Raw genomic sequence first — 9,438 nt, forward strand, 5'->3', positions numbered from 1 at the left:
TAAAGGACATTATCAAGGAGTTGAAAAGACAGCCTAAAGAATGGGAGAAAATATTTGCAAATCCTAGATCTGATAAACATTTAAAATTCAATGTATTTAAAGAACTCTTAAAACTCAACAAAAAGACAAACAATGGGCAAAGGACTTGAATAGACATTTCTCCAAAGACATACAAATGGCCTATAAGAACATGAAAAGACATTCAACATCGTTAGTCACTAGAGAAATGAAAATCAGAACCACAATAAGATATCATTTCACATGTACTAAGATGGATATAAGAAAATAAAATTAAAAAATGAAAATAACAAGTGTTAATGAGGATGTGGAGAAACTGGAATTTTGGTACATTATTGGTGGAAATGTAAAATGATGGAAAGGTAAAATGGGAAAAAAGTTAGGTTGTTCCTCAAAAAACTAAATATAGCGTTGCCATATGACCTAGCCATTCTACTCCTAGGAATAGACAGCAGTGCAGCCTAGGAAAATGGCCAGGAAGAAGCTGCAGAGGTTCCTGAGTGACCAGGGTGACAAAGAGCATAGCCTGACCACAGAGATCCTGGATGTTTTGTCCCTTAGTTTTCATACCAGATTGAGGTGGTTTGGTATATGCTTTGTATGCAGCATTTTCTATTCTATCCTTGGAACTGGATTACTATGGCTTCCTGGTGGCATAAAACTTTTTGCAGTGTTTTAGAGCCTGGGAAATAATCCTGCATGAGTCAGTATGAGTTTTTTAATGGGCTCTGTGAAGCAAATGAAGAAAATATTTGAAACAAGATTGCCTGCAACAATTATTAATTATTCTTTTTTGTTTGTTTCATATTTACACTGTGTGCTTATTTTTGGTGATATAAGAAGGAAATGAACATGTTGCAATTCTTGTGAAGAGCCTAATATAGTCTATCATGCACCTTATAGGCAAAAGATGCAGTCATGAAATGCTATTTTTCTCTTCTAAGTTGAAAATCAGAAACTCTTTGAAAAGAGTTTGAAAGTTGATGCTGTGGTTTTGGTGAAGTATGATTTTCTTGATACAATAACCACTCCAAAAAAATGCAATAATTTAAGACCATTTGTACTCTGGTACAAACTACATGGTTGATTAAACTGTTAAATGCTTGTAAATTTTTTTTTTTTTTTATACAGCAGGATCTTATTAGTCATCAATTTTATACACATCAGTGTATACATGTCAATCCCAATTGCCCAATTCATTACACCACCCCCGCACCCCCCCGCCACTTTCCCCCCTTGGGGTCCATACATTTGTTCTCTACATCTGTGTCTCCATTTCTGCCCTGCAAACCTGTTCAGCAGTAGCATTTTTCTAGGTTCCACATATATGCGTTAATATATGATATTTGTTTTTCTCTCTGACTTACCTCACTCTGTATGACAGTCTCTAGACCCATCCACGTCTCAACAAATGACCCCATTTCGTTCCTTTTTATGGTTAAGTAATATTCCATTGTATATACATACCACATCTTCTTTATCCATTTGCCTGTCGATGGGCATTTAGGTTGCTTCCATGACCTGGCTATTGTAAATAGTGCTGCAATGAACATTGGGGTGCATGTGTCTTTTTCAATTATGGTTTTCTCTCGGTAAATGCCCAGTAGTGGGATTGTTGGATCATATGGTAATTCTAGTTTTAGGTTTTTAAGGAACCTCCATACTGTTCTCCATAGTGGCTGTATCAATTTACATTCCCATCAACAGTGCAAGAGGGTTCCCTTTTCTCCACACCCTCTCCAGCATTTGTTATCTGTAGATTTTCTGATAAGGCCCATTCTAACTGGTGTGAGGTGATACCTCATTGTAGTTTTGATTTGCATTTCTCTAATGATTAATGATGTTGAGCATTCTTTCATGTGTTTGTGGGCAATCTGTACGTCTTCTTTGGAGAAATGTCTGTTTAGGTCTTCTGCCCATTTTTGGATTGGGTTGTTTTTTTTTACATTGAGCTGCATGAGCTGTTTATATATTTTGGAGACTAATCCTTTGTCTGTTGATTAGTTTGCAAATATCTTCTCCCATTCTGAAGGTTGTCTTTTCGTATTTTTTATGGTTTCCTTTGCTGCACAAAAGCTTTTAAGTTTCATTAGGTCCCATTTGTTAATTTTTGTTTTTATTTCCATTACTCTAGGTGGTGGATCATAAAAGATCTTGCTGTGATTTATGTCAAAGAATGTTCTTCTTGTGTTTCCTCTAAGAGTTTTATAGTGTCCAGTCTTACATTTAGGTCACTAATCCATTTGATTTTATTTTTGTGTATGGTGTTAGGGAGTGTTCTAATTTCATTCTTTTACATGTAGCTGTCCAGTTTTCCCAGCACCACTTATTGAAGAGACTGTCTTTTCTCCATTGTATATCTTTGCCTCCTTTGTCATAGATTAGATGACCATAGGTGCGTGGGTTTATCTCTGGGCTTTCTATCCTGTTCCATTGATCTATATTTCTGTTTTTGTGCCAGTACCATATTATTTTGATTACTGTAGCTTTGTAGTATAGTCTGAAGTCAGGGAGTCTGATTCCTACAGCTCCGTTTTTTTCCCTCAAGACTGCTTGGGCTATTTGGGGTCTTTTGTGTCTCTATACAAATTTTAAGATTTTTTGTTCTAGTTCTGTAAAAAATGCCATTGGTAATTTGATAGGGATTGCATTGAATCTGTAGATTCCTTTGGGTAATATAGTCATTTTCACAATATTGATCCTTCCAATCCAAGAACATGGTATATCTCTCCATCTGTTGGTATCATCTTTAATTTCTTTCAGCAGTGTCTTATAGTTTTCTGCATACAGGTCTTTTGTCTCCTTAGGTAGGTTTATTCCTAGGTATTTTATTCTTTTTGTTGCAATGGTAAATGGGAGTGTTTCCATAATTTACCTTTCAGATTTTTCATCATTAGTGTATAGGAATGCAAGAGATTTCTGTGCATTAATTTTGTATCCTGCAACTTTACCACATTCATTGATTAGCTCTAGTCGTTTTCTGGTGGCATCTTTAGGATTCTCTATGTATAGTATCATGTCATCTGCAAACAGTGACAGTTTTACTTCTTCTTTTCCAATTTGTATTCCTTTTACTTCTTTTTCTTCTCTGATTGCTGTGGCTAGCACTTCCAAAACTATGTTGAATAATAGTGGTGAGAATGGACATCCTTGTCTTGTTCCTGATCTTAGAGGAAATGCTTTCAGTTTTTCACCATTGAGAATGATGTTTGCTGTGGGTTTGTTGTATATGGTCTTTATTATGTTGAGATAGGTTCCCTCTATGTCCACATTCTGGAGAGTTTTTTTAATCATAAATGGGTGTTGAATTTTGTCAAAAGCTTTTTCTGTATCTAGTGAGATGATCATATGGTTTTTATTCTTGAATTTGTTAATATGGTGTATCACATTGATTGACTTGCATATATTGAAGAATCCTTGCATCCCTGAGGTAAATCCCACTTGATCATGGTGTATGATCCTTTTAATGTGTTGCTGGATTCTGATTACTAGTATTTTGTTGAGGATTTTTGCATCTATATTCATCAGTGATATTGGTCTGTAATTTTTTTTTTGTAGTATCTTTGTCTGGTTTTGGTATCAGGTGATGGTGGCCTCATAGAATGACTTTGGGAGTGTTCCTTCCTCTGCAATTTTTTGGAAGAGTTTGAGAAGGATGGGTGTTAGCGCTTCTCTAAATGTTCGATAGAATTCACCTGTGAAACCATCTGGTCCTGGACTTTTGTTTGTTGGAAGATTTTTAATCACAGTTTCAATTTCATTACTTGTGATTGGTCTGTTCATATTTTCTATTTTTTCCTGGTTCAGTCTTGGAAGGTTATACATCTCTAAGAATTTGTCCATTTCTTCCAGGTTGTCCATTTTATTGGCATAAAGTTGCTTGTAGTAGTCTCTTAGGATGCTTTGTATTTCTGCGGTGTCTGTTGCAACTTCTCCGTTTTCATTTCTAATTTTATTGATTTGAGTCCTCTCCCTCTTTTTCTTGATGAGTCTGGCTAATGGTTTATCAATTTTGTTTATCTTCTCAAAGAACCAGCTTTTAGTTTTATTGATCTTTGCTATTGTTTTGTTTCTATTTCATTTATTTCTGCTCTGATCTTTATGATTTCTTTCCTTCTGCTAATTTTGGGTTTTGTTTGTTCTTCTTTCTCTAGTTCCTTTAGGTGTAAGGTTAGATTGTTTGAGATTTTTCTTGTTTCTTGAGGTAGGCTTGTATAGCTATAAACTTCCCTCTTAGAACTGCTTTTGCTGCATCCCACAGGTTTTGGATCATCGTGTTTTCATTGTCATTTGTCTCTAGGTACTTTTTGATTTCCTCTTTGATTTCTTCAGTGATCTCTTGCTTATTTAGTAACGTATTGTGTAGCCTCCATGTGCTTGTGTTTTTTACGTTTTTTCCCCTGTAATTCATTTCTAATCTCATAGCATAGTGGTCAGAAAAGATGCTTGATATGAGTTCTATTTTCTTAAATTTACCGAGGCTTGATTTGTAACACAAGATGTGATCTATTCTCGAGGATATTCTGTGCGCAGTTGAGAAGAAAGTGTAATCTGCTATTTTTGGATGGAATGTCCTATAAATATCAATTAAGTCTACCTGGTCTATTGTGTCATGTAAAGCTTCTGTTTCCTTATTTATTTTCATTTTGGGTGATCTGCCCATTGGTGTAAGTGAGGTGTTAAAGACCCCCACTATTACTGTGTTACTGTCGATTTCCTCTTTTATAGCATTTATGTTGGGTGCATATATATTGATAATTGTTATATCTTATTTTTGGACTGATCCCTTGATCATTATGTAGTGTCCTTCCTTGTCTCTTGTAACATTCTTTACTGTAAAGTCTATTTTACCTGATATGAGTATTTCTACTCCAGCTTTCTTTTGATTTCCATTTGCATGGAAAATCTTTTTCCATCCCCTCACTTTCAGTCTGTATGTGTCCCTAGGTCTGAAGTGGGTCTCTTGTAGACAGCATATAATATCCATGGGTCTTGTTTTTGTATCCATTCAGCCAGTCTATGTCTTTCATTTGGAGAATTTAATTCATTTACATTTAAGGTAATTAATGACATGTATGTTCCTATCACCATTTTCTTTTGTGTTTGTTTTGGGTTTGTTATTGTAGGTCTTTTCCTTCTATTGTGTTTCCTGCGTAGAGAAGTTACTTTAGCATTTGTTGTAAAGCTGGTTTGGTGGTGCTGAATTCTCTTAGCTTTTGCTTGTCTGTAAAGGTTTTAATTTCTCCGTTGAATCTGAATGAGATGCTTGTTAGATAGCATAATCTTGGTTGTAGGTTCTTTCCTTTCATCAATTTAAATATGTCCTTCCACTCCCTTCTGGCATGCAGAGTTTCTGCTGAAAGTTCAGCTGTTAACCTCATGGGGATTCCCTTGTATGTTATTTGTTGTTTTTCCCTTGCTGCTTTTAGTATTTTCCTTTGTATTTAATTTTTGATCGTTTGATTAATATGTGTCTTAGCATGTTTCTCCTTGGATTTATCCTGTATGGGACTCTGTGTGCTTCCTGGACTTGATTGACTATTTCCTTTCCCATATTAGGGAAGTTTCAAATATAATCTATTCAAATATTTTCTCCATCCCTTTCTTTTTCTCTTCTGCCGTGACCCCTATAATTCGAATGTTGGTGCATTTAATGTTGTCCCAGTGGTCTCTAAGACTGTCCTCAATTCTTTTCATTCTTTTTTCTTTATTCTGCTCTGCAGTAATTCTCACTATTTTATGTTCCAGGTCACTTATCCGTTCTTCTGTCTAAGTTATTCTCCTATTGATTCCTTCTAGAGAATTTTTAATTTCATTTATTGTGTTGTTCATCATAGTTTGTTTGCTCTTTAGTTCTTCTAGGTCCTTGTGAAATGTGTCTTGTATTTTCTCCATTCTATTTCCAAGATTTTGGATCATCTTTACTATCATTACTCTGAATTCTTTTTCAGGTAGACTGCCTATTTCCTCTTCATTTGTTAGGTCTGGTGGGTTTTTTCCTTGCTCCTTCATTTGCTGTGTGTTTCTCTGTCTTCTCATTTTGCTTAACTTACTGTGTTTGTGGTCTCCATTTTGCAGGCTGCAGGTTCGTCGTTCCCGTTGTTTTTGGTGTCTGCCCCCAGTGCCTAAGGTTGGTTTAGTGGGTTGTGTAGGCTTCCTGGTGGAGGGGACTAGTGCCAGTGTTCTGGTCCATGAGGCTGGATCTTGTCTTTCTGGTGGGCAGGACCACGTCCAGTGGTGTGTTTTGTGGTGTGTGTGACCTTATTTTGATTTTAGGCAGCCTCTCTGCCAATGGGTGGGGTTGTGTTTCTGTCTTCCTAGCTGTTTGGCATAGGGTGTTCAGCACTGTAGCTTGCTGGTCGTTGAGTTGAGCTGGGTCTTAGCGTTGAGATGGAGATCTCTGGGAGAGCTTTCGCCATTTGATATTATATGGAGCCGGGGGCGGGGGTCTCTGGTGGACCAGTGTCCTGAACTTGGCTCTCCCACCTCAGAGGCACAGGCCTGACACCTGGCTAGAGCACCAAGATCCTGTCAGCCTCACGGATCAGAAGAAAAGGGAGAAAAACAGAAACAAAGAAAGAAAGAGATAGTAAGAAAGAGAGAAAGAAAGAAAGAAAATAAAGTTATTAAATAAAAAATAAATAATTATTAAAAAGTATTTAAAAAAAAAAAAGAAAAAAAAGAAGGAAAGAAAGAAAGAAGAGAGCAACCAAACCAAAAAACAAATCCACCAATGATAACAAGCACTAAAAACTATACTAAAAAAAAACAACCCAAAAACAAAAACAAAAAACGGACAGACAGAACCCTAGGACAAATGGTGAAAGCAAAGCTATACAGACAAAATCACACAAAGAAGCATACACATACACACTCAGAAAAAGAGAAGAAGGAAAAAATTATATATATCGTTGCTCCCAAAGTCCACCACCACAATTTTGGGATGATTCGTTGTCTGTTCAGGTATTCCACAGATGCAGGTACATCAAGTTGATTGTGGAAATTTAATCTGCTGCTCCTGAGGCTGCTGGAAGAGATTTCCCTTTCTCTTCTTTGTTCGCACAGCTCCTGGGGTTCAGCTTTGGATTGGCCCTGCCTCTGCGTATAGGTCACCTGAGGGTCTCTGTTCTTCACTCAGATAGGAGTCAGTTAAAGTAGCCACTGATTAGGGGGCTCTGGCTCACTCAGGCCAGGGGGAGGGAGGGTTACAGAATGTGGGGCGAGCCTGCAGCGGCAGAGGCCAGTGTGATGCTGAAGCAGCCTGAGGTGCACTGTGTGTTCTCCCAGGGAAATTGTCCCTGGATCATGGGATCCTGGCAGTTGCGGGCTGCACAGGCTCCCGGGAAGGGAGGTGTGGATAGTGATCTGTGCTTGCACACAGGCTTCTTGGTGGCTGCAGCAGCAGCCTTAGCGTCTCATGCTCGTCTCTGGTGTCTGTGCTGATAGCCGTGGCTTGCACCTGTCTCTGGAGCTTGTTTAGGCAGTGCTCTGAATCCCCTCTCCTCATGCACCCCAAAACAATGGTCTCTTGCCTCTTATGCAGTTCCAGACATTTTCCTGGACTCCCTCCCAGCTAACCGTGGCGCACTAGCCCCTTCAGGTTGTGTTCACGCCACCAACCCCAGTCCTCTCCCTGGGATCCGACCGAAGCCCGAGCCTCAGCTCCCAGCCCCCGCCCGCCCCGGTGGGTGAGCAGACAAGCCTCTCTGGCTGGTGAGTGCTGGTTGGCACCGATCCTCTGTGTGGGAATCTCTCTGCTTTGCCCTCCACACCCCTGTTGCTGCACTCTCCTCCATGGTTCCGAAGCTCCCCCCCTCTGCCGCCTGCAGTCTCCGCCTGCGAAGGGGCTTCCTAGTGTGTGGAAACCTTTCCTCCTTCACAGCTCCCTCCCACTGGTGCACGCCCTGTCCCTATTTTTTTGTCTCTGTTTTTTCTTTTTTCTTTTGCCCTACCCAGGTATGTGGGGAGTTTCTTGCCTTTTGGGAAGTCTGAGGTCTTCTGCTAGTGTTCAGTAGGTGTTCTGTAGGAGTTGTTCCACATGTACATGTATTTCTGTTGCATTTGTGGGCAGGAAGGTGATCTCCATGTCTTACCTTCTGCCATCTTGAAGGTCTCTCCTCTGTTAAGTTTTAATAACCCTATTTTCATATACACCAAAACAGCAATACTTTTTAAAATATAAGTACACTCTGTTAAGTTTTAATAACCCTAGTATGAGATTTAAAATATTTTATGCACAACTCAGAGAAACTTTATATGCTGTGAGCCCATGATGTAAGAAGAGCAGCTCTGGTCTTTTATTAGCAGTTATGATTTGTAGCAATCTTTATTGCCAATTTTCATAACTCTCCTTCCTCTTTTTTTCTTTTCTTTTCTTTTGTTTTCCCTCCTACAATTAAATCTTGAACTAGAGAGTTTGGCTCCTGGGATCAATCTCCACCAGACAACATGACGCAAAACTTCCATCTTGTTCCACACTTAAGCTGTTCCTGGCTGGAATTCAATCATATATAACACACATGGCTATTTCAAATTCAATAGAATTTGAAAAGAAAAGTTTGCTTCTGAGGAGACACTTGTTGTATACTAATAGGTATTACTTGAGGCTAGAAATATTGGAATTTAGAAGAACCCCTTGATAACTTCTCTTTTTCATATGTAACCAGTTTATTGAGGAATCTGAATGATAGGTGTAGGATATAAACAAGGTATTAATCAGTCTTTCATCAACCATTGTCTTCAATTCCATTTTAGATTTTCCTTCTTGAGTCCTGAGTCCATCTGAGTAGAAATGACAGCTTTATGTGTCAATTAGTCTGAGTCAAATAAATTCATTCTCACTTCAATTGAAAGATTTTATTTCCCCATTTTTCCTGCCTCTGAGATTGAGCTGACCTACAGTGTGGATGGTATAATCTGTTCCTTCATTCTTGCTATCCTCTTTCCTTGTATTCCTGGCTCCTACTGGGGTAAAGAAGTCATGGAGGAAAGAGGAGTAATCATTTGGAGCCTGAGGTGCTGTTACAAGTGTTTAAAAGCTGAATTTCTTTTGATTTGAACTTGTGGGCTTATGGAGACTGTCTATTGGCATCCTTATATTGAACAGTTTATGATATGGAAATATACTCCATCTAACCACAGAAACCCTTCTTTAGCTCTCTCCACTTCACCTTCACCCACAGGTATACACTCTAATGTCTCATTGCTGAATCTCCTCACTGTGGAGGATGCCTTCTTTGACAAGTTCCTCTAAAGAAACTTTGGGTGAAGCTTATTTCCAGACTTTCCACTGGTACATGGGAACGTACTGCACTAGAAATTGGTTAGTTGTATATCAAACCCATTTCTTTTCCTTTCTGGAAACAAAGCTATTCTGCATTTCCCAGATTTCTTTGAAACTGATATGGATATGGATGAGTT

The 9,438-nt window shown here is 38.6% G+C and overlaps 1 pseudogene; it reads left to right on the top strand.

Annotated features, from left to right (window-relative positions):
* The first annotated feature begins 487 nt into the window (after window positions 1–487).
* LOC130705556 (vesicle transport protein SFT2A-like) lies at window positions 488–966 on the top strand (annotated as a pseudogene).
* Window positions 967–9,438: the final 8,472 nt, after the last annotated feature.

This window comes from Balaenoptera acutorostrata, chromosome 17 (genome assembly GCF_949987535.1).
Source record: "Balaenoptera acutorostrata chromosome 17, mBalAcu1.1, whole genome shotgun sequence".
Taxonomy (NCBI): Eukaryota; Metazoa; Chordata; class Mammalia; order Artiodactyla; family Balaenopteridae; genus Balaenoptera; species Balaenoptera acutorostrata.